This window comes from Salvelinus namaycush, chromosome 23 (assembly GCF_016432855.1).
Source record: "Salvelinus namaycush isolate Seneca chromosome 23, SaNama_1.0, whole genome shotgun sequence".
Lineage (NCBI taxonomy): Eukaryota > Metazoa > Chordata > Actinopteri > Salmoniformes > Salmonidae > Salvelinus > Salvelinus namaycush.
The window spans coordinates 26,211,557-26,237,788 of record NC_052329.1 but is presented as its reverse complement, the minus strand read 5'-3'; positions in this window follow the sequence as shown (position 1 = coordinate 26,237,788).

The window sequence follows — 26,232 nt, the reverse complement described above, 5'->3', positions numbered from 1 at the left end:
GGTTTCGGGCCGAGAGCCAGACCCTGTCCCCTGGTGCGAACACAGGGGCCTCACTGCGGTGGCGGTCAGCGTTCTTCTTCTGCCATCCACCGGCCTGCTTAAGAGAGTCCTGGACTGGCCGCCAGGTCTCCCTAGAGCGCTGTACCCACTCCTCCACCGCAGGAGCTTCGGTCTGACTCTGATGCCACGGAGCCAGGACCGGCTGGTTGCCCAGCACGCATTGGAATGGCGATATGTTCGTGGAGGAGTGACGGAGTGAGTTCTGCGCCAACTCCGCCCATGGGACGTACCTCGCCCATTCTCCTGGCCGGTCCTGGCAATATGACCTCAGAAACCTACCCACTTCCTGGTTCACTCTTTCCACCTGCCCATTACTCTCGGGGTGATAACCAGAGGTCAGGCTGACCGAGACCCCCATACGCTCCATAAACGCCCTCCAAACACGGGACGTGAACTGGGGACCTCGATCAGATACGATATCCTCCGGCACCCCGTAGTGCCGGAAGACGTGGGTAAATAGAGCCTCCGCAGTCTGTAGGGCCGTAGGGAGACCAGGCAATGGGAGGAGACGGCAGGACTTAGAGAACCGATCCACAACGACCAGAATGGTAGTTTTCCCCTGAGATGGGGGAAGATCAGTAAGAAAGTCCACCGATAGATGAGACCAGGGCCGTTGTGGAACCGGGAGGGGCTGTAACTTCCCTCTGGGCAGGTGCCTAGGAGCCTTACTCTGCGCGCACACCGAACAGGAGGAGACATAAAACCTCACGTCCTTAGCTAAGGTGGGCCACCAGTATTTCCCCCTAAGACCACGCACCGTCCTCGCAATCCCCGGATGACCTGAAGAAGGTAGTGTGTGAGCCCACCGAATCAATTGATCACGGACACCAAGCGGCACGTACCTGAGACCGTTCGGACACTGTGAGGGCGCAGGTTCCAACCGCAACGCCCGCTCGATGTCCGCGTCCACCTCCCATACCACCGGAGCCACCAGCCTAGAAGCTGGAAGGATGGGAGTCGGATCGATGGACCGGTCCTCAGTGTCATAGAGACGGGACAGCGCGTCGGCCTTAGTGTTGAGAGAACCTGGTCGATAAGAGATGGTAAATCTAAATCGGGTAAAGAACATGGCCCACCTAGCCTGACGCGGATTCAGTCTCCTCGCCGCCCGGATATACTCCAGATTGCGGTGGTCAGTCCAGATGAGGAAAGGGTGTTTAGCCCACTCAAGCCAGTGTCTCCACACCTTCAGGGCTTTTACCATAGCTAGCAACTCCCGGTCCCCCACATCATAGTTCCGCTTCGGTGGCGTGCCCGAGCACTGTGACAGCACGGCTCCAACCCCAGCCTCGGACGCATCCACCTCCACTATGAATGCTAACGAAGGGTCCGGATGCGCCAACACGGGCGCGTCAGTAAACAGCGCCTTCAGCTGGCTGAAAGCTCCATCTGCCTCGGCCGATCACCGTAAACGCACCAGCCCCCCCTTCAGCAGTGAGGTAATAGGCACCGCCACTTGGCCAAAACCCCGGATAAACCTCCGGTACTAATTGGCAAACCCTACAAACCGCTGCACCTCCTTTACCGTGGTCGGAGTCGGCCAATTACGTACGGCGATAACGCGGTCACACTCCATCACCACCCCGAGGTGGAAATGCGATAACCCAGGAAGGAAACGGCTCGTTTGGAGAACACACATTTCTCAGCCTTGACGTATAGGCATGCCTCTAGCAGTCGCCCAAGTACCAGGGAGACATGCGCGGCGCGTGTGGCAGAATAGATCAAGATGTCATCAATGTATACCACCACACCCTGCCCGTGCAGGTCCCTGAGAATCTCATCGACAAAGGATTGAAAGACGGCTGGAGCATTCTTTAACCCATACGGCATGACGAGGTACTCATAGTGGCCTGATGTGGTACTAAACGCTGTTTTCCACTCGTCTCCCTCCCAAATACGCACCAGATTATACGCGCTCCTGAGATCCAGTTTTGTGAAAAAACGCACCAGAGCCCATAGGGGCATGGCACCCTATTCCCTGGATAGTATACTACTTTTCACCAGAGTCCAAGGGCCCTGGTCAAAATAAGTGCACTATATAGGGAAAAGTTCAGGGGTCAAATCAGTGGTCATGCTCTGTTATTGGTCCAGCGCTGCAGTAGAAGGCATCTGTTTGAGTTTGTTAAATCTCTCTTCATAAGGATAATCGTGTCTGTGGTAAAAGCAGTTGGACACTGAGCAATTAACATCAGTCATGCCCCTTCTGTAATAGTCACAGATGTTTCTGAATGCTCTTTTTCAACACCATCCGGCATGGGTGGAATGAGCTGGAGAAGACTGCCCAGAACAGAGAACGATGGAGAAGAGTTGTCGATGGCCTATGCTCCCAAAGGAGCAATGAGCTACCAAGTAAGTTTTTAAACACCGTATCATACAGCATACAGACTCACATTAGTGGATCCTTCAAGAACATACATGCTACATCTACAGTGGGCATCATAAGTATTCACCCCCTTGGATTTCTTCACATTTTATTATGTTTCAAAGTTAAATTAAAATGGATTTAATATCATTTTTTTGTTAATGATCTACACCAAATACTATGTAATGTCAAAGTGGATTTTCTGTTGTTGAAAACTGTAACATGAATGAATATACCTTGATTAGATAAGTATTCACCCCACTGAGTCAAAACATATTAGAAACACCTTTGACAGCGATTACAGCTGTGAGGCTTCTTGGGTTAGTTTCAAAGGGCTTTCTACACCTGGACTGTGTATGTGCCCATTATTATTATTCAAAATTCTTCAAGCTCTGCCAAAATGTTGGGGGTCATGGATAGACAACAATTTTCATGTCTTGCCATAGATTTTCAATCAGATTTATGTCAAAACTGTAACTTGGCCACTCAGGAACATTCACTGTCTTCTTGGTAAGCAACTACAGTGTAGATTTGGCCTGTGTGTGCATATGTGTGTGTGTGTGCGTGTGTGTGTGTGTGAACCTGCCTGAGAGCAGCACACGTGTATGGGGTTTCTGCCAGACATGCACAAAACAAATGGTAGGAATTCACAGTGGCCAGATATCTGTCCCCCCTCCTCTTTCTTCCCCTTCCCCTTCCCCTCCTCCTCCTCCTCCTCCCTAAACAGAGGCTAAAACCACACCATAAACCCTACTTCCCCTTGACAAATCTAAACAGTGTTGTGTTAATAGTGGGGATTGTTTTGTTACATTATTAATCACATTAACCCCCCCTGTGATGTTGTGAAGCAGTTACCTCCACCCAATAAAGCAGGCTAGTGACCGAGGCTGTGCCCCAAATGGCATCCTATTCCCTACATAGTACACTACTTTTGACTAGAACTGTATGGGCCCTGGACAGAATAAGTGCATTCTATAGGGAATAGGTTGCCATTTATGCCGGAAGTTGATACAGAACACTGTCGCAGCATGGATTGACAACCTCTGAGCTTTTGAATGTTGTGTGAGTGTTCTTATTCATCCTGCAGTGCGGCTCTAGTTCCTGTCCGGGGTGATGGTCATAGCATGGGAGCAACCAACATCTTAGACCATGAGGGAAATCCTTTTTGGGCCAAGAGCAGACGAGCCGAGGGCAGACACTGGTTTTGAAGTTCGCAGGCGGGGCAACTTCATCACATGACCATGACCGACTCATGTCCACTACATTCACCCCCCTTTGACCCACAGGGATCTGGTCAAAAGTAGTTCACTATACCTGGAATAGGGTGTCGTTTAGGACGCAGACAAAGACTGTGTTGAAAAGTACACCAACGTGCAGGCGTCATTAATAAGGTTCCCAAGGTATCCTAATAGCAGGGGATGTTAGTTGGAGGCCAGAAACATGGTTTAGGGGTAGTTATAACTTATATTTTATGGCGATAAGACTGTGTAAGAGGCGTCACGCTGCTGCTTAACAGTAGCCCTTCTTTCCTCACGAGCCAACATTGGAACCTTTGTCTTGCAAACATACAGTACATGACCGCATGCGTGACAAAACCTTAGCCAGCTGCGCCACTAAAACGCTAGCAATTCATGGCGTGGATGATGATATTTCAAGAGGTTTTGAATAACCAATTGAATTTTGGTTACAGTTGGTTATAGGATAGGAATCATGTTTATGACAGTAATATAAGCCTTATAGGAGCATCAATAGCCCTGTAAGCATCGCCAGGCCTGCTGGGAAAACCTGTAGATGTGGACCAATAAATAATCATGGTGCATAATACAACAACATTATATACATTCTGTTTGGCCAGGTCTCTTTTGTGAAAGATGTATTCTGATCTCATTTGAACTTCATGGTTAAATAAAGGCTTAATACAGTTTTAAAAAGTTATCGTAATGGTTTACTGCAAGGTTATTTGAGGTAGTGTGTTCTTTTTAATCTCCTGTTGAGTACAGGGAAACATGCCAGAGACAGTCCAGAACATCTTAGACTTCATCAGGCTAACAGATGGTTTGGAAGTCGTAACAGTCCAAACAAATCAAACCCGTACTCTCTTCAGACCTGTCAAATCTAACCCAGACTCTCTTCAGACCTGACAAATCTAACCCAGACTCTCTTCAGACCTGTCAAATCTAACCCAGACTCTCTTCAGACCTGACAAATCTAACCCGTACTCTCTTCAGACCTGACAAATCTAACCCAGACTCTCTTCAGACCTGACAAATCTAACCCGTACTCTCTTCAGACCTGACACATCTAACCCAGACTCTCTTCAGACCTGACAAATCTAACCCAGACTCTCTTCAGACCTGACAAATCTAACCCAGGCTCTCTTCAGACCTGACAAATCTAACCCAGGCTCTCTTCAGACCTGACAAATCTAACCCAGGCTCTCTTCAGACCTGACAAATCTAACCCAGGCTCTCTTCAGACCTGACACATCTAACCCAGGCTCTCTTCAGACCTGACAAATCTAACCCAGGCTCTCTTCAGACCTGACATATCTAACCCAGGCTCTCTTCAGACCTGACAAATCTAACCCAGACTCTCTTCAGACCTGACAAATCTAACCCAGACTCTCTTCAGACCTGACAAATCTAACCCAGACTCTCTTCAGACCTGACAAATCTAACCCAGACTCTCTTCAGACCTGACAAATCTTACCCTCCTGAAACAAAAGTAGTGCACTTCATAAGAAAAAGGGTGCTGTTTGGGAGGCTGGAACAGTACCCGGTGGAGGAGGAGTAGTTTGAACTAAGGTATGATGATGATTCATTTGTCGGTCATTCGTTGTTTAAAAAAACATTCACTCATACTGGCACAAAGTATCAAATTACCTCTCAGGGCCTCGCTGTTAGATGAGTATGAAGACTATGGTTGTGTCCCAAATATACAGTGCACTACTTTTGACCAGGGCCCAGTGCACTACTCAGGGAATAGGGTGCCATTTGGGATACATTTATGTCATAATACACTCTTAGAAAAAAGAGTTCCAAAAGGTTTCTTCAGCTGTCACCATAGGAGAACCCTTTTCGGTTCCAGGTAGAACTCTTTTGGGTTCCATGTAGAACCCTCTGGGAAAGAGTTCTACATGGAACCGAATAAGGTTCTACCTGGAACCAAAAAGGGTTCTTCAAAGGGGAACAGACGGAGAACCCTTTTAGGTTCTAGATAGCACCTTTTTTTCCTAAGAGTGAAAAGTACAGTGTGGTATAATTACAGTGAACCTGTCGAGGCAGAGGGCCAGAAAAATCCGTCCTGCTTGTACCAGAGCCAACAATTACCTCAACACATTACTATGTTACAGCATCTCTGCTGGCCCCTGGCCCCTGTTGTGAAACTACACACAGACAGGCACTGGGAGAAAACTTGGCTCCTGAGGAGGTAAAGATGTAGTGTATATGCAGCTACATGGAGAACATGTCTCCCAAATGGCGTCCTATTCCCTATATTGTGCCCTACTTTTGACCAAGGCTAATCTGGTTCTGGTTAAAAGTACTGCACTATATAAGGAATAGGGTTCCGTTTGGGACGCAAACGGAGGACTTGACACCTAAAGGTAGAGATGTACTGTATCTACAATGTGCCTGTCTGCACACATGTGGAATTCCTCCACCCCAGTTAGGTGTGGCTGTGTTAGTGTAAGGCACTCCTCAGTGTTGTATGCAGGTTAGTGTCAGTGTTGTAGTTAGGTAGACAATCCAAGGTACAAAGCACTCAGAGTCAATGAGGACAAACCTCCATGTGAGATGACAACAGGTGAGGTGGAACAGAGCCACACTCAAACACACCATCCCCCTCACACCACACAGACACATCTTCAGCTTCTCTCTCTATGTCTACTACTGCAGTGAGAGAGGAGAAAGCAAAGACACATCCACAAACGCACCAGACTTTGTAGCCTACTACATGGATGGGATTTGTAGAAACTTTATAAATGGGGATTGAAGCAGTACTTTTCTCAATAGTTAACTTATCTCTGTGCTATTGTCCTTGTGGTACAGAAAGTTATTATTTGCATTTTATAGACATAAAACATGACATTATCATTCTTAGTAAGTTATTTTAAAGACGGCCACAGGGAATGGAAACAGAGGGACAATAGAACTCTTATCCACAACTCTGTTTCTCCTGTTATGTTTCTTTCCTATGTAGAGGCCAACTCTGTGTAGGCTAAACCACTGCTGGCTGTTTAAACAACATGCTTATGAGTGCTTTCACCACTACAAATACTCTGCATTTACCATTATAGTTTTACAGCAGTAGTCCAACGCACCAATGAAGTCCCTCACTACTACTACTATACTACATATCTGCTCAGAGCAATACAAACTAAACACAACTGCACTATAGGGGCTTGTATGTATGCTGAACAAAAATAGAAACGCAACATGCAACAATTTCAAGATATTACAGTTCTTATAAGAAAATCAGTCAATTTAATAAAATAAATGAGGCCCTAATCGGGGGGCACAGCAGTCTAATGCACTGCATCTCAGTGCTAGAGGTGTCACTACAGACCCTGGTTCAATTCCAGGCTGTATCATAACCGGCCATGATTAGGAGTCCCATAGGGCGGCGCACAATTGGCCCAGCATCGTCTGGGTTAGGGTTTGGCCGGGGTGGGCCGTCATTGTAAATAAGAATTTGTTCTTAACTGACTTGCCTAGTAAAATAATCTATGGATGTGACTAGGCAGGGGCACAGCCATGGGTGGGCCTGGGAGGGCATAGGCCCACCCACTGGGGAGCCAGGCCCATCCACTGGGGAGCCAGGCACAGCCAATCCGAATGAGTTTTTCCCCACCAGAAGGCTTTATTACAGACAGAAATACTCTTCCGTTTCATCAGCTGTCTGGGTGGCTGGTCTCAGACGATCCTGCAGGTGAAGAAGCCAAATGTGGAGGTCCTGGGCTGGTTACACGTGGTCTGCTTTTTTTCTCTCTCTAAAACGATGTTGGAGGCAGCTTATGGTAGAGAATTGATCATTCAATTCTCGGGCAACAGCTCTGCTGGACATTCCTGCAGTCAGCATGCCATTTGCAACCTCCCTCAAAACTTAAGACATCTGTGGCATTGTGTTGTGTGACAAAACTGCACATTTTAGAGTGACCTTTTATTGTCCCCAGCACAAGGTACACCTGTGTAATGATCATGCTGTTTAATCAGCTTATTGATATGCCACACCTGTCAGGTGGATGGATTATCTTGGCAAAGGAGAAATTTAAACACATTTGTGCACAACATTTGAGAGAAATAAGCTTTTTGTATGTATGGAACATTTCTGGGATCTTTTATTTCAGCTCATGAAACATGAGACCAACACTTTACATGTTGCATTTATATTTTTGATCTGTATATATTGAGATGAGGGTTGCATCCCAAATAGCACCCTATTTAACTTATAAAGTACTACTTTTGACCAGGGCAATAGCCGCCATAGAGCTCTGAACAAAAGTAGTGTACTGTATAGGGAATAAAGTGCCATTTGGGACACAAGTGAGAATTACTTCAGAGAACGCTGAACAATTGCACACGGTCTTCTGGGACTTGGCATATTGCCATTTTGTCTGGCGTCTTTCTATTTGGGTGTGAGTGACTTATCTTCATTAAGATAAAATCAGATGCAGTTTTCAGTATTTATGTCTACAGCTGTAAGATCCAGAGAGAACAATAGAAAGTACTCAATCTGTTTTCTTGAAAGAAAAATCACTGAGACCACCTCGTCTAACTATAGTTATGACATAGGTTGTGTGCTGCGTCCCAAATATGGGACAAAGCCACAGTCTAATGCAGACTCTTTGAAGCTGATTCAACCAGTTGGCTACTATAGAGTATTTTGTCTGGTTCTCTCAGACAGAGCCAGACAGTCTCTTTCTCCACAGAGTGGTATATGTATGGTTCTGGACCTAGGTTAAAATACTATTCAAAATCATTTAAAACTCATTCAAAATACTTTATCTGTGCTTGATTGAACGGGTGAATAGAATAGTCCCAAAACTGTAAACCCCACCATCTGGCACAAAGTATTTGAAAGATCTAAGATAGTATTTTAACCCAGATATGTTCTGGTCCTAGCTGTAGCCATAGCCTGGGTCTGTTGACATGGAAATGTCACGGGCCAGAAGGACCAGAAGGGCCTTGGATCAACACTGGAGAGAGATCGAAGGAGCGAGGGAGAGAGAGAGACAGAGTGAGAAATGTAACCTTTATTTAACAAGGCAAGTCAGTTAAGAACAAAATCTTATTTACAATGACGGCCTACCCTGGCCAAACCCAGACGACGCTGGGCCAATTGTGCGCAGCCCTATGGGACTCCCAATCACGGCCGGATGTGATACAGCCTGGATTCAAACCAGGGATTGTAGTTACGCCTCTTGCACTGAGATGCAGTGCCTTAGACTGCTGTGCCACTCGGGAGAGAGAGAGAGAGAGAGAGAGTGGGAGAGAGAGGGAGAGGGGGGGGGTTGGGGGACTGGGCCTTGGAACACTGGAAAGAGAGAGTGAGTATGAGTTAGAGATTGAGAGAGAGAGAGAGAGAAAGAAAGAGAGAGAGAGAGAGAGAGAGAGTGAGTAGAGGGCGGGAGGACCGGGCCTTGGAACAACACTCCACTAGAGCAGATGGCCAGAGAGGATGTCATCCTCATTCTCCTCCTACCCGGTGGAAACCTGGCATCTGGAAGCACAGGGAACCCCATCTACGTGGCGTAGGAGCCACGGGTCCGCTTTCAGAACTCATGGAACAGCCAGCAGGGAGTATACTTGGACCCCTCGGCAGGTAGCGATGGATGAGAAAGAGGCCAAGGAGAGTCTGCTCTGCAGTGAGTGTGTAATACTGTACGGGACACAACTCAACCTATTCATCTTTTACTTGGCTGGCTCATCCTTGTTCTGTCTGGCGGCAGAGCTAAGGCGTCAATATCATGAAGCAATGGGGTTTGTTTTGTGGCTAAGCTGATTTAACAGTGTTAGCTCTGAGGGAATGAGCCAGGAGCTGTTGTTTGTGTGTTTTGGTTTTCTAGCCCTATTAGATTTCCCTCACAATCTCACAATCATAACTTAGGATATTTAGACATAGAAGACATGGGCTCTGTAGGTCCTAAGACTGGGGTTACATCCCAAATGGCACCTTATTCCCTAGGGCCCTAGTCAAAAGTAATGCACTATAAAGGGAATAATGTGCCATTTGGGATGCAGACTAAGTGCTATGACATCCACTAGACTAGAGAATTTATTTAGGTCAGTATTTACCCTATGTAACATAATGCTCTTGGAGAGTTCAGTGCTCTGTAGGACAGGGGAATGCATCTTTGTAATCAGAAGAATGAGCTTGCAAAACGGGACTCACTTGACCCGTAATAAAAGTCAGTGACCCTCTTCTTGAAGAGGTACGGGGTTGCAAATATCAAGTGTTTACTTCCAGCTGGGTGCTAAATGCATGTCTCAAGCACAGTCATGAAAAAGCACAGCTGGGGTAACACTGGACAGGCAACTTTTCTACTGTGTGAGGTTTCATTTTCGGGCATCTAAATGTGCATGTTTTCAGGGGGAAGGATATTGAGGAGTAGTTTGTAATGCAACAAAATGTGAAAAGATCCAAGGGAGGTGAATACTTATACGCACTGTAGGTGTTACCAGTGGTGTAAAATGAAGTAAAAATACTTTAAAGTACTATTTAAGTAGTTTTTTGGGGGTATCTGTACTTTACTTTACTATTTATATTTTTGACTACTTTTACTTTTACTTCACTACATTCCTAAAGAAAATAATGTATTTTGACTCCATACATCTTCCCTGACACCCAAAAGTACTCGTTAAATTTTGAATGCTTAGCGGGACAGGAAAATGGTCCAATTCACACACTTATCAAGAGAACATCCTGGGTCATCCCAACTGCCTCTGATCTGGAGGACTCACTAAACACAAATGCTTTGTTTGTAAATTATGTCTGAGTGTTGGAGTCTGCCCCTGGCTATCCGTTAATAATAAAAACTAGAAAATTGTGTTGTCTGGTTTGCTTAATACACTATATATACAAAAGTATGTGAACACCCCTTTCCAAAAAGTTAGTTTGTTATATTTCTGCTCTGCTAGAGCTGCCCCGGTCAACTGTAAGTGCTGTTATTGTGAAGTGGAAATGTCTAGGAGCAACAAAGGCTCAGCCGCGAAGTGGTAGGCCACACAAGCTCATAGAACGGGACCGCCGAGTGCAGAATCGTTTGTCCTCGGTTGCAACACTCACTTCCGAGTTCTAAACTGCCTCTTGAAGCAATGTCAGCACAAGAACTGTTCGTCGGGAGCATCATGAAATGGGTTTCCATGTCCAAGCTGCCACACACAAGCCTAAGATCACCATGCGCAATGCCAGCGTTGGCTGGAGTGATTTAAAACTTGCCCCCATTGGACTCTGGAGCAGTGAAAACGCGTTTTCTGGAGTGATGAATCACGCTTCACCATCTGGCAGTCCAACGGACAAATCTGGGTTTGATGGATGCCAGGAAAATGCTATCTGCCCGAATGCATAGTGCCAATTGTAAAGTTTGGTGGAGGAGGAATAATGGTCTGGGGCTGTTGATCATGGTTCGGTCTAGGATCCTTAGTTCCAGTGACGGGAAATCTTAATGCTACAGCATACAATTACATTCTAGACGATTCTATGCTTCCAACTTTGTGGCAACCGTTTGGAGAAGGCACTTTCCTGTTTCAGCATGACAATTCCCCCGTGCACAAGGCAAGGTCCATGCAGAAATGTTTTGTCGAGATCGGTGTGGAAGAAATTGACTGGCCTGCACAAAGCCCTGACCTCAACCCTATCGAACACCTTTGGGATGAATTGGAATGCCGACTACAAGCCAGGCCTAATCACCCAACATCCGAGCCTGACCTCACTAATGCTCTTGTTGCTGAACGGAAGCAATTCCACGGAGCAATGTTCCAAAATCTAGTGGACAGCCTCCCCAGAAGAGTGGAGGCTGTTATAAGATCAAAGGGAGGACCAACTCCATATTAATGCCCATGGTATGGTTTTGGAATGAGATGTTCAACGAGCAGGTGTCCACATACCTTTGGTAATGTTGTGAATAAGCAATTTATTTTATTATTTATACTTTTACTTTTGATACTTAAGTATATTTAAAGCCAAATACTTTTAGACTTTTACTCAAGTAGTATTTTACTGGGTGACTTTCACTTTTACTTGAGTCATTTTCTATTAAGGTATCTTTAGTTTTCCTCCAGTATGACTATTGGGTACCTTTTCCACCACTGGGTTTCATGCAAGTCCAAGTAAAGTCTAAAGACAACTGATGTACAGTGTTTTACCAGTGAGAAGTTGTGGTTGAACAGGCCCGGTTTTGTCTCTACTGTTATGTCTATTTTATTATCTTTCTTTAAAATTCTCAGTATACACCCAAAATGTTCTAAATACACTGGAATACTGAATGAAACCCTTTGAAGGAGAGGCCATATAATAAATATAATTATTCTCAGTCATTCATTTGAACTGCAGATTATGGAATCCATCTGTTAACTGAACAAAACAATATTTTAATCAAAGACAGGACTAAACTCACAAACCACGGGATGTGTGTGATGTCACTGAGTGGTTATAATCAACAAACACAAGCAGGAGACAGACAGTCACTTAGACATTTAGCAGGGTTAGCATTTTCTCTGTTATCTTTGTTTTTGTTACAAAAATGATAAAGGGGGCTACAAAGCTGTATGGAATAGAGGGCCTCTCCTCTACTCTCACTACCAGGAGCCCAGCCAAAGTTCAATTAAGAGATTTTCACACGGATCCCTAGTAGCATCCCCACTAGATCAGGGTTTCATCCAAATGGTACCCTATTCTCTATGTAGTGGACTACTTTTGACCAGGGCCAAAAGCAATCTGGTCAAAAGTAGTGCATTATACAGTGTAGGGAATAGGGTGCCATTTGGGATGCAGCCATATCTGTGTCAAGATAACAAAGTGGTCTGTGTTTTAGCCCAAACATGACAGAGGGATACTTTTATGACCTGACCTGGGAAATAAGATTACCTGACCTGGGAAACCATCCCTGTTCAAAGGACAGTGCGATAAACGACAAATTTCCCTTTCTCGTTCTCACACTCCTCCACGTGCCTCGAATGGGCTCGATGTTTCCATTTCTTCGTGCTTAACAGAAGAATGTCTGTCCGCATCACAGTGGGGCTCCAGTCCACAGAGTTTAGATTTACTACAGCTTCAATTAGTCTATTTTTGGAGAAGGCATAATATACATTAATACTTCACCAGGAGGAATCCCTTCCTCGTCTATAGACTGGTTCCTACTACAGCCGGCTATATGGCACAGCCACATGTTGCCATGCACTCCATGTTAGCTTCCTGAGGACTTACCTGCTGAGCTGAAGCCTGGTTTGAGGCTTCATCAAAGCCTATACACCATATACATTACAACTCCACCAGGAGGAATCACTTCCCCTCAGACTCACTCATTGTCATTCCTACTACAGCAAGCTATATGGCACAGCGAGAGCTAGTCACTGAGTCTACAACTATGTCCCCAATGGCACCCTATGTAGTGCACTACTTTTCACAGAGCCCTATCAGCCCTGGTCAAAAGTAGTTCACTAAATAGCGGAATAGGGTGCCATTTGGGACACAACCATCATTCGCTTCTTGGGGGCTCATCCTGCTGAGCTGAGATCTGGTTTGAGGTATGTGAGGAAGGCTTGGGTCAGAGATGAGGGCCCTAGTTTCCTCTACTCATCTAGGCTGAATCTCAAATGGCACGATATTCCCTACATAGTGCAATACATTTGACTAGACTCGTGGTCAAAAGTCATATACAATATAGGGAATAGGGTGCCATTTGGGATGCAATCCTGCAGTCTGAATTACATTACCATCCTCCTCATCACCACCTGTCATCACTTGGATCGCCATGGTAATATTTCCCTCAGAGCCCCCTAACTTTATGCTGTTCTAAAAATATCACATTGTAACTTTACATTGACCTACTTTTTTTAGGGAACAATTGCTTTTATTGAGTCACTTCAACATCGTTACCACAAATGAGAAACAATAATACAAATACAAAAATCCTCCATCCCACCCCCTATTAGCCTGGTCCCAGATCTGGTTGTGCTTTTGCCTACTCCATTGTCAAACATGTTTGGCATAACCATTCAATAATAAGGTTTAAGTAAGAGATCCGAAACAGACTGGCACCCAGGCTAACCCCCCATCCCTTGATTGACCTGAAGTTGAATTCTAGTTTAAGTTTGGTTTACACTGTAATGTAGGCTGCAAGTATGTACAGGTAAGGGTTTGGACAGGAATGATGTAAAAATGTTACAAATGTATTCATGAAGGATGAGAGCCTGGTGAGATTCTCCTCATAAACCATAATTTCCTTGACTTTGTCAAGTCCTGTCACGTTCCTGACCTGTTTTCCCTTGTTTTGTATTTATTTAGTTGGTCAGGGCGTGAGTTGGGTGGGTTGTCTATGTGTGATTTTCTATGTTGGGATTTTGTGTTCGGCCTGGTATGATTCTCAATCAGAGGCAGCTGTCAATCGTTGTCCCTGATTGAGAATCATACTTAGGCAGCCTGGGTTTCACGTGTGTTTTGTGGGTGTTTGTTTTCCGTGTCAGTAGTTGTGCCACACAGGACTGTTTGTCGGTTAGATTCTCTTTTGTTATTTTGTTTCGTGTAGTGTTCAGTTTATTTGATAATAAAACATGGACACTTTCCCCCTCTGCGTCTTGGTCCGATCCCTACACCTCCTCTTCAGACGGAGAGGAGGAAATCAGCCGTAACAAGTCCTATCAACAATGTTTAATTGCAAAAGGATTAAGCCATACCGTTGTTGAAGTAGTTTCTGATAAAGACTAGCAGCCACACACAATCAAAATCAGTTTGTTTGACATTTGTCTCTTTTGGACAAATGTTAGTTATTACAGTGAGTTTGTGTGTTCATGTTGATCAAAAGACAAAGGAAACAAAAATGGATACATAACAATGGTTCATATTTATTACCATCATGCTTGAGATTCATCCCAGAAAATGGATTACTGCATGGGCTTCAAACAAAAGTATTGTCATGTGTATATTTGTAAGTAAAATATTTATTTCCTTGTAATAAAAATAAAATAAATAAAGAGAGTCGCACACTCCATATATAAACTCCCAGTAATTTATTGGGTAAATCTCCAACACTTCTTCTCTGAAGAAGGCACAGTTTATATATGGAGTGTGCGACTCTCTTTATTTTTAGAGTTTACAGTTTTTTCGCCATTAATCAGCACCTCCACACAAAATATTTTTTCTGGGTGTGCGCCAGCTCATGTTTTTTATTCTTGTGTTACATATCAAAACAATTGCCATTTATTGCTAATCATAGACATACTGCTTTAAAGCACTAAAATACATTACTTATTTCATAGTACATTACGGACTCATTTGAAACACAACAGCTTGGATCGAGATTTTGGATTGAACTGTAAATATGAGGCTAATATCAAACACAAAGTGAAGGGAAATCATAAAACGCATTATAAACAGAGATGTGTATGAGAAGCCAAGTAGTGTCTAAAAAGGAACAAAAAACTTCTACCATTATTTTAGAAAGTCAGGAGGGTTATTGAAACAACTGTTTTTGAAACAATGGATACACCATTACTTTTAGATTTCAAGAATATAAGTTTTATAGAAATTCATAGCATCTGTAATTTCCATGAAAACATCCATGTACTACCAGTAATTTACCAAAGTTACCGGAATCTTCAGTAATTTTGGTAATTAACAGGTAATCTATGGCAATCTATGGTAACTTTGTTAATTTATACTTGAATAACTTTTTAAAAAATGTATTCATATAGTATTACTTTTTTATATCTCTACATGCGTTTCTAGTGGATAGACCATATGGTCAAAGAGAAAATGCAAAAATGCAAAAAACATCTAATCAACAATGGCATTATTTCAATTAACTCTGCAACTATTCACTTTTTGACTACTGCCACCTATTTGGTGCCAAAACATTTACAACAAAGACATATTGATATAGCAAAATAAATAACTGTGTGTTAAAAAACATAAAGTATATTTCATGTTGAAACCCTCATATTAAACACCAATGGTATTCACTAAATTCATGGTTTATATTTAGGAGAAGGTTTTACAGCTTTGTGATTACATTTTTTACTTACAAATCTACCTATTTGATTATGTTATATATTTTACATGTTAGAAGGCCACAATGTTAGAAGGACCAGAGATAATTACAGACACCTGTGATAATCTGAAGAACCCCAAAACGCCACGTAACATTTAGGAAGTTGCTAGTAATATACCCTCCCTTTGCAACCCTGTGTCCATGATAACTTAAGAAATACATACACTTAGGTTGGAGGAATAAAAACTCGTTTTTCAACCACTCCACAAATGTCTTGTTAACAAACTATAGTTTTGGCAAGTCGGTTAGGATATCTACTTTGTGCATGACACAAGTCATTTTTCCAACAATTGTTTACAGACCGATTATTTCATTTATAATTCACTGTATCACAATTCCAGTAGGTCAGAAGTTTACATACACTAAGTTGACTGTGCCTTTAAACAACTTGGAAAATTCCAGAAAATTATGTCATGGCTTTAGAAGCATCTGATAGGCTAATTAAAATAATTTGAGTCAATTGGAGGTGTACCTGTGGATGTATTTCAATACCTACCTTCAATCTCAGTGCCTCTTTGCTTGACATCATGGGAAAATCAAAAGAAATCAGCCAAGACCTCTGAAAAAAAATTGTAGACCTCAACAAGTCTGGTTCATCCTTGGGAGCAATTTCCAAATGCCTGAAGGTACCACGTTCATCTGTACAAACAATAGTACGCAAGTATAAACACCATGGGACCACGCAGCCATCAAACCGCTCAGGAAGGAGACGTGTTCTGTCTCCTAGAGATGAACGTACCTTGGTGCGAAAAGTGCAAATCAATCCCAGAACAACAGCAAAGGACCTTGTGAAGATTCTGGAGGAAACAGGCACAAAAGTATCTATATCCACAGTAAAATGAGTCCTATATCGACATAACCTGAAAGGCCGCTCAGCAAGGAAGAATCCACAGGGCAGAACTGAAAAAGCGTATGGGAGCAAGGAGGCCTACAAACCTGACTCCGTTACACCAGCTCTGTCAGGAGGAACGGGCTAAAATTCACTCAACTTATTGTGGAAGCTTGTGGAAGGCTATCCGAAACGTTTGACCCAAGTTAAACAATTTAAAGGCAATGCTACCAAATACTAATTGAGTGTTAGTAAACTTCTGACCCACTGGGAATGTGATGAAAGAAATAAAAGCTGAAATAAATCATTCTCTCTACTATTATTCTGACATTTCACATTCTTAAAATAAACTGGTGATCCTAACTGATCTAAGACAGGGAATTTTTACTAGGATTAAATGTCAGGAATTGTGAAAAACAGAGTTTAAATGTTTTTGGCTAAGGTGTATGTAAACTTCCGACTTCAACTATATATACAGTACCAGTCAAAAGTTTGGACACACCTACTCATTTCAGGGTTTTTGTCACACCCTGATCTGTTTCACCTGTCTTGTGCTTGTCTCCACCCCCCACCAGGTGTCTCCTATTTTTCCCCATTATCCCCTGTGTATTTATACCCAGGGACCTCGACTCTCTCATAGCCTTAATAAGGATCGATGATGCAGGAGGGAGAGGAGGTCTGTTCTCAGCCACACTCGCTTGTCTGCACTTTCTCCCTCGCATTTAAAGCATACCGGAAGTCCCCGGCGCCTGCATTCCTGAGAGAATGCAAAATCACCCGAGCCCTGTCGGGGATCATCGGGGAGTGGTGAATCGTCTCCTCCTGAGGTCATGCAACTGGGCAGGTGTCACGTTCCTAACCTGTTTTCTGTTGTTTGGTATGTGTTTATTGGTCAGGGCGTGAGTTTTGGGTGGGCAGTCTATGTTTTCTGTTTCTATGTTGGTTTTGGGTTGCCTGGTATGGCTCTCAATTAGAGGCAGGTGTTTGACGTTTCCTCTGATTGAGAGTCATATTAAGGTAGGTTGTTCTCACTGTTTGTTTGTGGGTGATTGTCGTCCGTGTCAGTGTTTGTCGCGCCACACGGGACTGTCTCGGTTTATGTAGTCTGTTCCTGTTCGTGAGTTCTGCGTGTATTTTATGTAAGTTCCATGTCCAGGTCTGTCTACTCCGTTTTGTTATTTTGTAAATCCTTCCAAGTGTTTGTTTTCGTGTTTCATCGTTTGATTTAATAAATCATTATGTATTCACAACCCGCTGCACTTTGGTCAAATCACTACTCCTCCTCTTCGTATGAAGAGAAGGAGGAAGCCCGTTACAGCAGGGATATATTGTCTCCTAGTGAACGTTTACGCAGGCTGAGCTCCAACAGTTGCCTGTATTGTGGTACTAAAGGACATTACATTTTCACCTGTACAGTAAAAGACCAGGCTCATCAGTAGGTACGGGTACACTGGTGGACCATACAGGGAGTCTCCAAACTCCCATTACTTGCACTCATCTCCATGCTATCCTGCTGTGGGGTGACCGGTCAAAATCTTTCCGGGTGCTCATTGACTCTGGGGCTAACGAGAGCTTCCTGCACGCTACCCTGGTATCTGAGCTGGGTATCTCTACTCAACTCCTCTCTATTACCATGGACGCCAAAGCTTTGGATTGGCAGCGAAACTCACAGTACGGTTCCCTTAAAACGTCTTCTTAATAGGGGGCGCTATTTTCACTTTGGGAAAAAGTTGTGCCCAAATTAAACGGCCTCGTACTCTGTTCTAGATCATATGATATGCATATTATTATTACTATTGGATAGAAAACACTCTGAAGTTTCTAAAACTGTTTGAATTATATCTGTGAGTAAAACAGAACTCATTTGGCAGGCAGTAGAACGTTGAATGAGGTGTCTAGCCTGATGTGGGACCGAATGAGAGCTTTTGGAGTGACAGGTCAGCCATATTGGCAGTATTTTGCTGCGCACCTGGGTGCACCATATCGTTGTCTGCAATGCCTTAGGTAGACACGAAGAAATGCTCCGTCTGGGACGTTATTGGATACATACGAGAAAAACATCCTAAAGATGGATTCTCAACTGAGTTTGACCAGTTTATTCGACTTTTATTATCACTTTTTGAATTTTTCGTTCCATGCGTCAAACTTTCATGGACACGTGAGCTACACCATGCTAGGCAAAGTTGCTAATTCGACAGAAGAAATGGACATTCTAAAACAAAACAACGATTTATTTTGGAACAAGGATTCCTGGCACCGCATTCTGATGAAAGTTCATCAAAGGTAAGAGAATATTTATGATGTTATTTCGTATTTTTGTTGAATATGTTGACTCCAACATGGCGGAGAATGGCTGAGCGCTGTCTCAGATTATTGTATGCTGTGCTTTTTACTAAAGTAATTTTTTAAAATCTAACACAGCGGTTGCATTAAGAACCAGTGTATCTTTAATTATATGTCCAACATGTATTTTTCAGCAAAATTTATGATGAGTTTTTCTGTTAGATTTACGTGACTCTCTAAAATTTCTCCGGACAATTTGGAGCATTTTGGCGCCATGTTCACAATGTAAAACCAGGATTTGTAGCTATAAATATGCACATTTTCGAACAAAACATAAATGTATTGTATAACATGATGTTATAAGACTGTCATCTGATGAAGTTGTTCAAAGGTTAGTGATTAATTTTATCTCTATTTGTGGGTTTTGTGAAAGCTATCTTTGTGGTGAAAAAATGGCGTTGTGTTTTGGGCTATTGTGGTGAGCTAACATAAATATATGTTGTGTTTTCGCTGTAAAACATTTTAAAAATCGGACATGTTGGCTGGATTCACAAGATGTTTATCTTTAATTATGTGTACAACATGTATTTTTCATAAATGTTTTATGATGAGTATTTCTGTATTTCACGTTGCTCTCTGTAATTATTCCGGCTGTTTTGGAGCCATTTATGATCATGGCGCCAATGTAAAACCAGGATTTGTAGCTATAAATATGCACATTTTCGAACAAAACATAAATGTATTGTATAACATGTTATAAGACTGTCATCTGATGAAGTTGTTCAAAGGTTAGTGATTATTTTTATCTCTATTTGTGGGTTTTGTGAAAGCTATCTTTGCTGTGAAAAAATGGCTGTGTTTTTTTGGATATGGTGGTGAGCTAACATAAATATATGTTGTGTTTTCGCTGTAAAACATTTAAAAAATCGGACATGTTGGCTGGATTCACAAGATGTTTATCTTTCATTTGCTGTATTGGACTTGTGATTTCATGATATTTATATGCTATTATTTACTTGTGGCGCTATGCTAGGCTATGCTAGTCAGCGTTTCTGATGAGGAGGATCCCGGATCCGGGAGGGTGGGTCGGTAGAGGTTTTAACCTGCGAGTGTCGGGTAATCACAGTGAGTCCATACAGTTTCTACTAATTGAATCTCCTCATACACCTGTGGTTTTTGTATTTTCATGGCTCCAGAGGCACCACCCCCTGATCGACTGGGCTACTGGTTCTAACAACCCCCTGATGGACTGGGCTACTGGTTCTATCCTGGGTTGGAGCCCGTTCCGCCATGCAGATTGTCTTAAGGTGGCTCAGCCTGCCCTGGGACATCCTTCTTCGGGGTTGGGAAAAGCCTCGGATCTCTCCGCCGTTCCCGCGGAGCACCAGGACCTCCAGGAGGTTTTCAACAAGGCACATGCCACATCCCTTCCTCCGCATCGACCCTACGATTGAGCTATTGACCTCCTCCCGGGCACCACGCCACCTCGGGGTTGGCTTTATTCCCTGTTTGGCCCGGAGACCAAGACCATAGAGGTATACATTGAGGACTCTCTAGCTGCCAGGATCATGCGTCCTTCTGCCTCCCCTGCCGGCGCAGGGTTTTTCTTTGTGAAAAAGAAGGACAAAACCCTGTGCCTGTGTATCGACTACCAGGGCCTCAATGACATCAATGTAAAGAATTGTTACCCACTACCACTCCTCTCCTCGGCTTTCGAGCCTCTCCAGGGGGTGACCACCTTTTCAAAGTTTGGCCTTCGGAACGCCACCACCTGGTTCGGATATAGGAAGGAGATGAATGGAAGACAGCCTTCAACATGGCTTACGGACACTTCGAGTACATGGTTATTCCATTTGGTCTGACCAATGCTCCCACAGTGTTCCAGGCCCTGGTCAACGATGTGCTCCGTGACATGTGTAACCGGTTTGTGTTTGTCTATCTCGACGACATCCTTGTCTTTTCCCGGTCAGATCAAAAGCATGTTCTCCATGTCCGACAAGTCCTCCAGCGCCTCCTGGAGAACCAGTTGTTTGTTAAAGCGGAGAAATGTTAATCGTTCAAATATCTCCTTTCTGGGTACGTCACCTTTGCAGGGAATATTCAGATGGATCCTGACAAGGTGAGAGAAGCGCTGGATTGGCCCCAACCCCAATTTTCTTCCTGGGATTTGCTCATTTCTACAGCCGCTTTAACCGGGACTACAGCACCCTGCCCCCCACCCCCTCTCTGCACTCACCTCTCCCAAGGTTCCGTTCATGTGGTCCCCAGCTGCTGACAGGGCTTTCTGGATCTGAAGCATCGTTTCACCACAGCCTCGTCAGCCTAATCCATCCAGACCTATCCCGTCAGTTCGTGGTGGAGGTTGACGCCATGGACATTGGAGTGGGGGCCATCCTGTCCAAGCATTCTGTCCAGGACCAAAAGCTGCATCCCTGCATTTCCTCTCCCATCGTCTCAATTTCTCTGAGAGGAACTATATCGTGGGAAATCGGGAACTTCTGGCGGTCAAGATGGCACTGGAGGAGTGGAGGCACTGGCGCGAAGGGGCGGAACATCCATTCTTAGTGTGGACCGACCATAAGAATTTGGAATATCTCCACACCACCAAGCGGCTCAACTCAAGACAGGCTCGTTGGGCTCTGTCATTCACTCTATTCAATTTTACCATTGCCTACCGCCCTGGGTCCAAGAATGTGAAGCCTGACGCCCTCTCCGGCCTGTATAATACCGCTTCTACACCAACTGACCCTGATACCATCCCCCCTACCTCCTGTCTAGCAGCTACACTAGTCTGGGGTATTGAGAGCCGGGTCCGCAAGGCGCAGCGTTCTCAGCCGGATGTTCGTCCCAGATTCATCCCGGTCCCCGGTCTTGGAATGGGCCCATTCCTCTAAATTCACCTGTCATCCCTGCTCCCATCGGACCCTGGCTTTCATCCGCCAACGCTTTTGGTGGCTCACCATGGTTCAAGACGTCTCCGCATTCGTTGCCGCCTGCACTGTGTGCACACAGAACAAGACTCCGCGGCAAGCTCCAGCTGGCCTCCTTCAATCACTCCCTGTTCCTCATCACCCCTGGTCCCATATGTCCCTGGACTTTGTCACTGGTTCCCTCCGTCAGATGGCAACACCACCGTCCACTGTGGTGGACAGGTTTTCCAAAGCTGCACATTTCATTCACCTTCCAAAGTTACCCTCAGCCAAGGAGATAACAAATGTAAAATATACTGTGCAGCACGTCTTCCAGATCCATGGACTTCTGGTCGACATGGTCTCCAATCGGGGAACTCGTCCAGGTTCTGCAAGGCATTCTGCACCCTCATTGGGTCATCGGCCAGCCTGTCCTCCAGGTTTCAGTCCAACGGCCAATTGGAGCGAGCCAATCAGGACCTGGAGACTACTCTTCGCTGCCTCGTCTCTGCCAACCCCACCACCTGGAGCCAGCAACTTGTGTGGGTGGAGTCCCTTCCCTGCTCGGCCACTGGACTCTCACCGTTCGAGTGTTTCTTGGTTTACCAGCCTCAACTCTTCCCTGAGGAAGAGGTCGGCATACCCTCGGCCCAGATGTTCGTCCGCCGTTGTCGGCGTATCTGGAAGAGAACCCGGTCCGCTCTTCTTAAGACCACCTCCAGGTATCGGTGACAAGTGGATCGCCCCCAGGAACCCGGCGCACCGCTATCGGCCCGGGCAGAGGGTATGGCTGTCCACCCGTGATCTGCCCCTCTGATTGGAATCTCGAAAACGTTCCCCCCGATTTATTGGTAATTTCCCCATCTCTAAAATCCTTAGCCCCTCTGCTGTTCGTCTTCTGTTGCCCCGTAAGCTCCGTATACATCCCACTTTCCATGTATCTAGGATTAAACCTTTGTCTCACAGCCCTTTGTCTCCTGTCTCCTGTTCAAACGCTATGATAAATCTGGCTCTCATGAAGACCGCCACTGGAAAGGAAGACCCAGAGTTAGTTCTGCTGCAGAGGATAAGTTCATAAGAGTTACCAGCCTCAGAAATGGGCAATGAACTGCACCTCAGATTGCCACCCAAATAAATGCTTCAGAGTTCAAGTAACAGACACATCTCAACATCAACTGTTCAGAGGAGACTGCATGAATCAGGCCTTCATGGTCAAATTACTGAAAAGAAATCACTACTAAAGAACACCAATAATAAGAAGAGACTTGCCTGGTCTAAGAAACATGAGCAATGGACATTAGATTGGTAGAAATCTGTCCTTTGGTCTGATGAGTCCAAATGTGAGATTTTTGGTTCCAACTGCCGTGTCTGTGAGACGCAGAGTCGGTGAACGGATGATCTCCGCATGTGTGATTCCCACCGTGAAGCATGGAGGAGGAGATGTGATGGTGTGGGGGTGCTTTGCTGGTTACACTGTCTGTGATTGATTTAGAATTCAAGGCACACTTAACCAGCATGGCTACCACAGCATTCTGCAGCGATATGCCATCCCATTTGGTTTGAGCTTAGTGGGACTATCAGTTGTTTTTCAACAGGACAATGATCCAAAACACACCTTCAGGCTGTGTAAGGGCTATTTGACCAAGAAGGAGAGTGGCCAAGGTATTCAACCTTTTCTGGCCCATGGTGTTGAGTGTGAATGTTTATCCTTTTAAGTTTTGAAAAGAAACCCAGACTTGGACCACAAACCCTCACCACCGAATAGCAGGCAGGGGAAGCAAAATAGTGATTGCTTTGCAACGCTTGCAGTTAGCCACTGATTCCTTCCAAACCACTCATTGTTGAATTTGAGATTTCCGACTTGTTGTGTAATGTTTATGTCCAATGGCCGGTGAGCACCGATACATTTTATCTATAATTTCTCTTCATATGAAAAGGATTGAAAAGGATTTGGCAGTGGATTGTCGACGTGATTCATGATGATGACTCATTTGAAAGTTTTATGTTGACGTGATCAGTCCAATTAAAGCTACGGTAGATGTAACGTGATTTGATGTAATTTTATCTGTGGCCAATGACCTTGAGCCTTCTTGGATGGGCACTTCTAATGTAAATCTATGGCAGCACCCAAGGGGGCTTGAACTGCCTAGCTCTTCCTGTACATTCTGCAGTGACATAGAGTGACAGAACACTGAGCCAATCACAGCGCAACTGAACAAGATTACCAACGCCTACTCTCTGTATTTCACACTGGCTGCCCCTCCACCACAGAAAGCTCTGAAACACCTGTATTTTGCAGCTGCCTTACTCAAGAAAGCAAGAATGTATGCTGCATTATTCACTCAATAAATGTGTTCTTACATTGTTTGCATACTGGTAAGATTGCGCCGGAGAAGAAGGCAGATGTTTTATGTGCCCCCAACCGATTGTGCTTTGTTGTTCATTTATTTGCGTTGTTTGTAACATATTTTTTCCCTTATTTTGTACATAATGTTGCCGCTATGATCTCGTATGACCGAAAATAACTTCTGGACATCAGGACTGCGATTACGCATCATGGACTAGCAGAATCCTTTTTTTCCTTTAACGAGTCTGACGAGGCCGATGCGAACGATATACTGCTTTCTCGGGAACAGGCCCAGATCCCCGTGATTTGCGTGAAGAGGAGGCAGAGAAAAAGGGGCCGGAGGGTGGACTGCCTTCTGAGAATTCGTAGGCGATCGAATAAACCCCAACTTCCTTCCATTCTGCTAGCAGGTGCAACATGGACAATGAAATGTATGATCTACGTGGTAGATTAAACTACCAACGGGACATTAAAAACTGTAATATCTTATGCTTTGTGGAGTCGTGGCTGAACGACAACACTATCAACATACAGCTGACTGGTTAAACGCTGCACTGGCAGGACAGAACAGCAGCGTCTGGTAAGACAAGTGGCGGCGGACTATGTATTTTTGTAAATAACAGCTGGTGCACGATATCTAAGGAAGTCTCAAGCTACTGCTCGCCTGAGGTAGAGTATCTCATGATAAGCTGTAGATCACACTATCTACTTCTCATCTGTATTTTTTGTAGCTGTTCACATACCACCACTGTCAGAGGCTGGCACTAAGACAGCATTGAATGAGCTGTATTTCACCATAAGCAAACAAGAAAATGCTCACCCAGAGGCAAAGCTGCTAGTAGCCGGGGACTTTAATGCAGGGAAACTTAAATCCGTTTTACCAAATTTCTATCAGCATGTTAAATGTGCAACCAGAGGGAAAACAACTCTGGACCACCTTTACTCCACATATAGAGAAGCATACAAAGCTCTTCCTCGCCATCCATTTGGCAAATCTGACCATAATTCTATCCTCTTGATTCCTGCTTACAAGCAAAAATTAAAGCAGGAAGCACCAGTGACTAGATCAATAAAAAATGGTCAGATGAAGCAGATGCTAAGCTACAGAACGGTTGTGCTAGCACAGACTGGAATATGTTCCAGGATTCCTCCGATGGCATTGAGCAGTACACCACATCAGTCATTGGCTTCATCAATAAGTGCATCGATGACGTCGTCTCCACAGTGACCGTACGTACATACCCCAACCAGAAGCCATGGATTACAGGCAACATCCACACTGAGCTAAAGACTAGAGCTGCCGCTTTCAAGGAGCGGGACTCTAACCCGGAAGCTTATAAGAAATCCCGCTATGCCCTTCGACGAACCATCAAACAGGCAAAGCGTCAATACAGGACTAATGAAGTGCTTTGAAAGGCTGGTCATGGCTCACATTAACACCATTATCCCAGAAACCCTAGACCCACTACAATTTGCATATCGCCCCAACAGATCCACAGATGATGCAATCTCTATTGCACTCCACACTGCTCATTCACACCTGGACAAAAGGAACACCTATGTGAGAATGCTATTTATTGACTACAGCTCAGCGTTCAACACCATAGTATCCTCAAAGCTCATCAATAAGCTGACCCTGGGACTAAACACCTCCCTCTGCAACTGGATCCTGGACTTCCTGACGGACCGCCCCCAGGTGGTAAGGGTTGGTAACAACACATCCGCAACACTGATCTTGAACACAGGGGCCCCTCAGGGGTGCGTGCTCAGCCCCCTCCTGTACTCCCTGTTCACTCAAGATTCAAGGCCAAGCACAACTCCAACACCATCATTAAGATTGCCGATGACACAACAGTGGTAGGCCTGATCACCGACAACGATGAGACAACCTATAGGGAGGAGGTCAGAGACCTGGCTGTGTGGTATCAGGACAACAACCTCTCCCTCAACGTGATCAAGACAAAGGAGATGATTGTGAACTACAGGAAAAAGAGGGCCAAGCACGCCCCCATTCTCATCGACGGGGCTGCAGTGGAGCAGGTTGAGAGCTTCAAGTTCCTTGGTGTCCACATCACCAACAAACTAACATGGTCCAAGCACACCAAGACAGTCGTGAAGAGCGCACGACAAAACCTATTCCCCCTCGGGAGACTGAAAAGATTTGGCAAGGGTCCT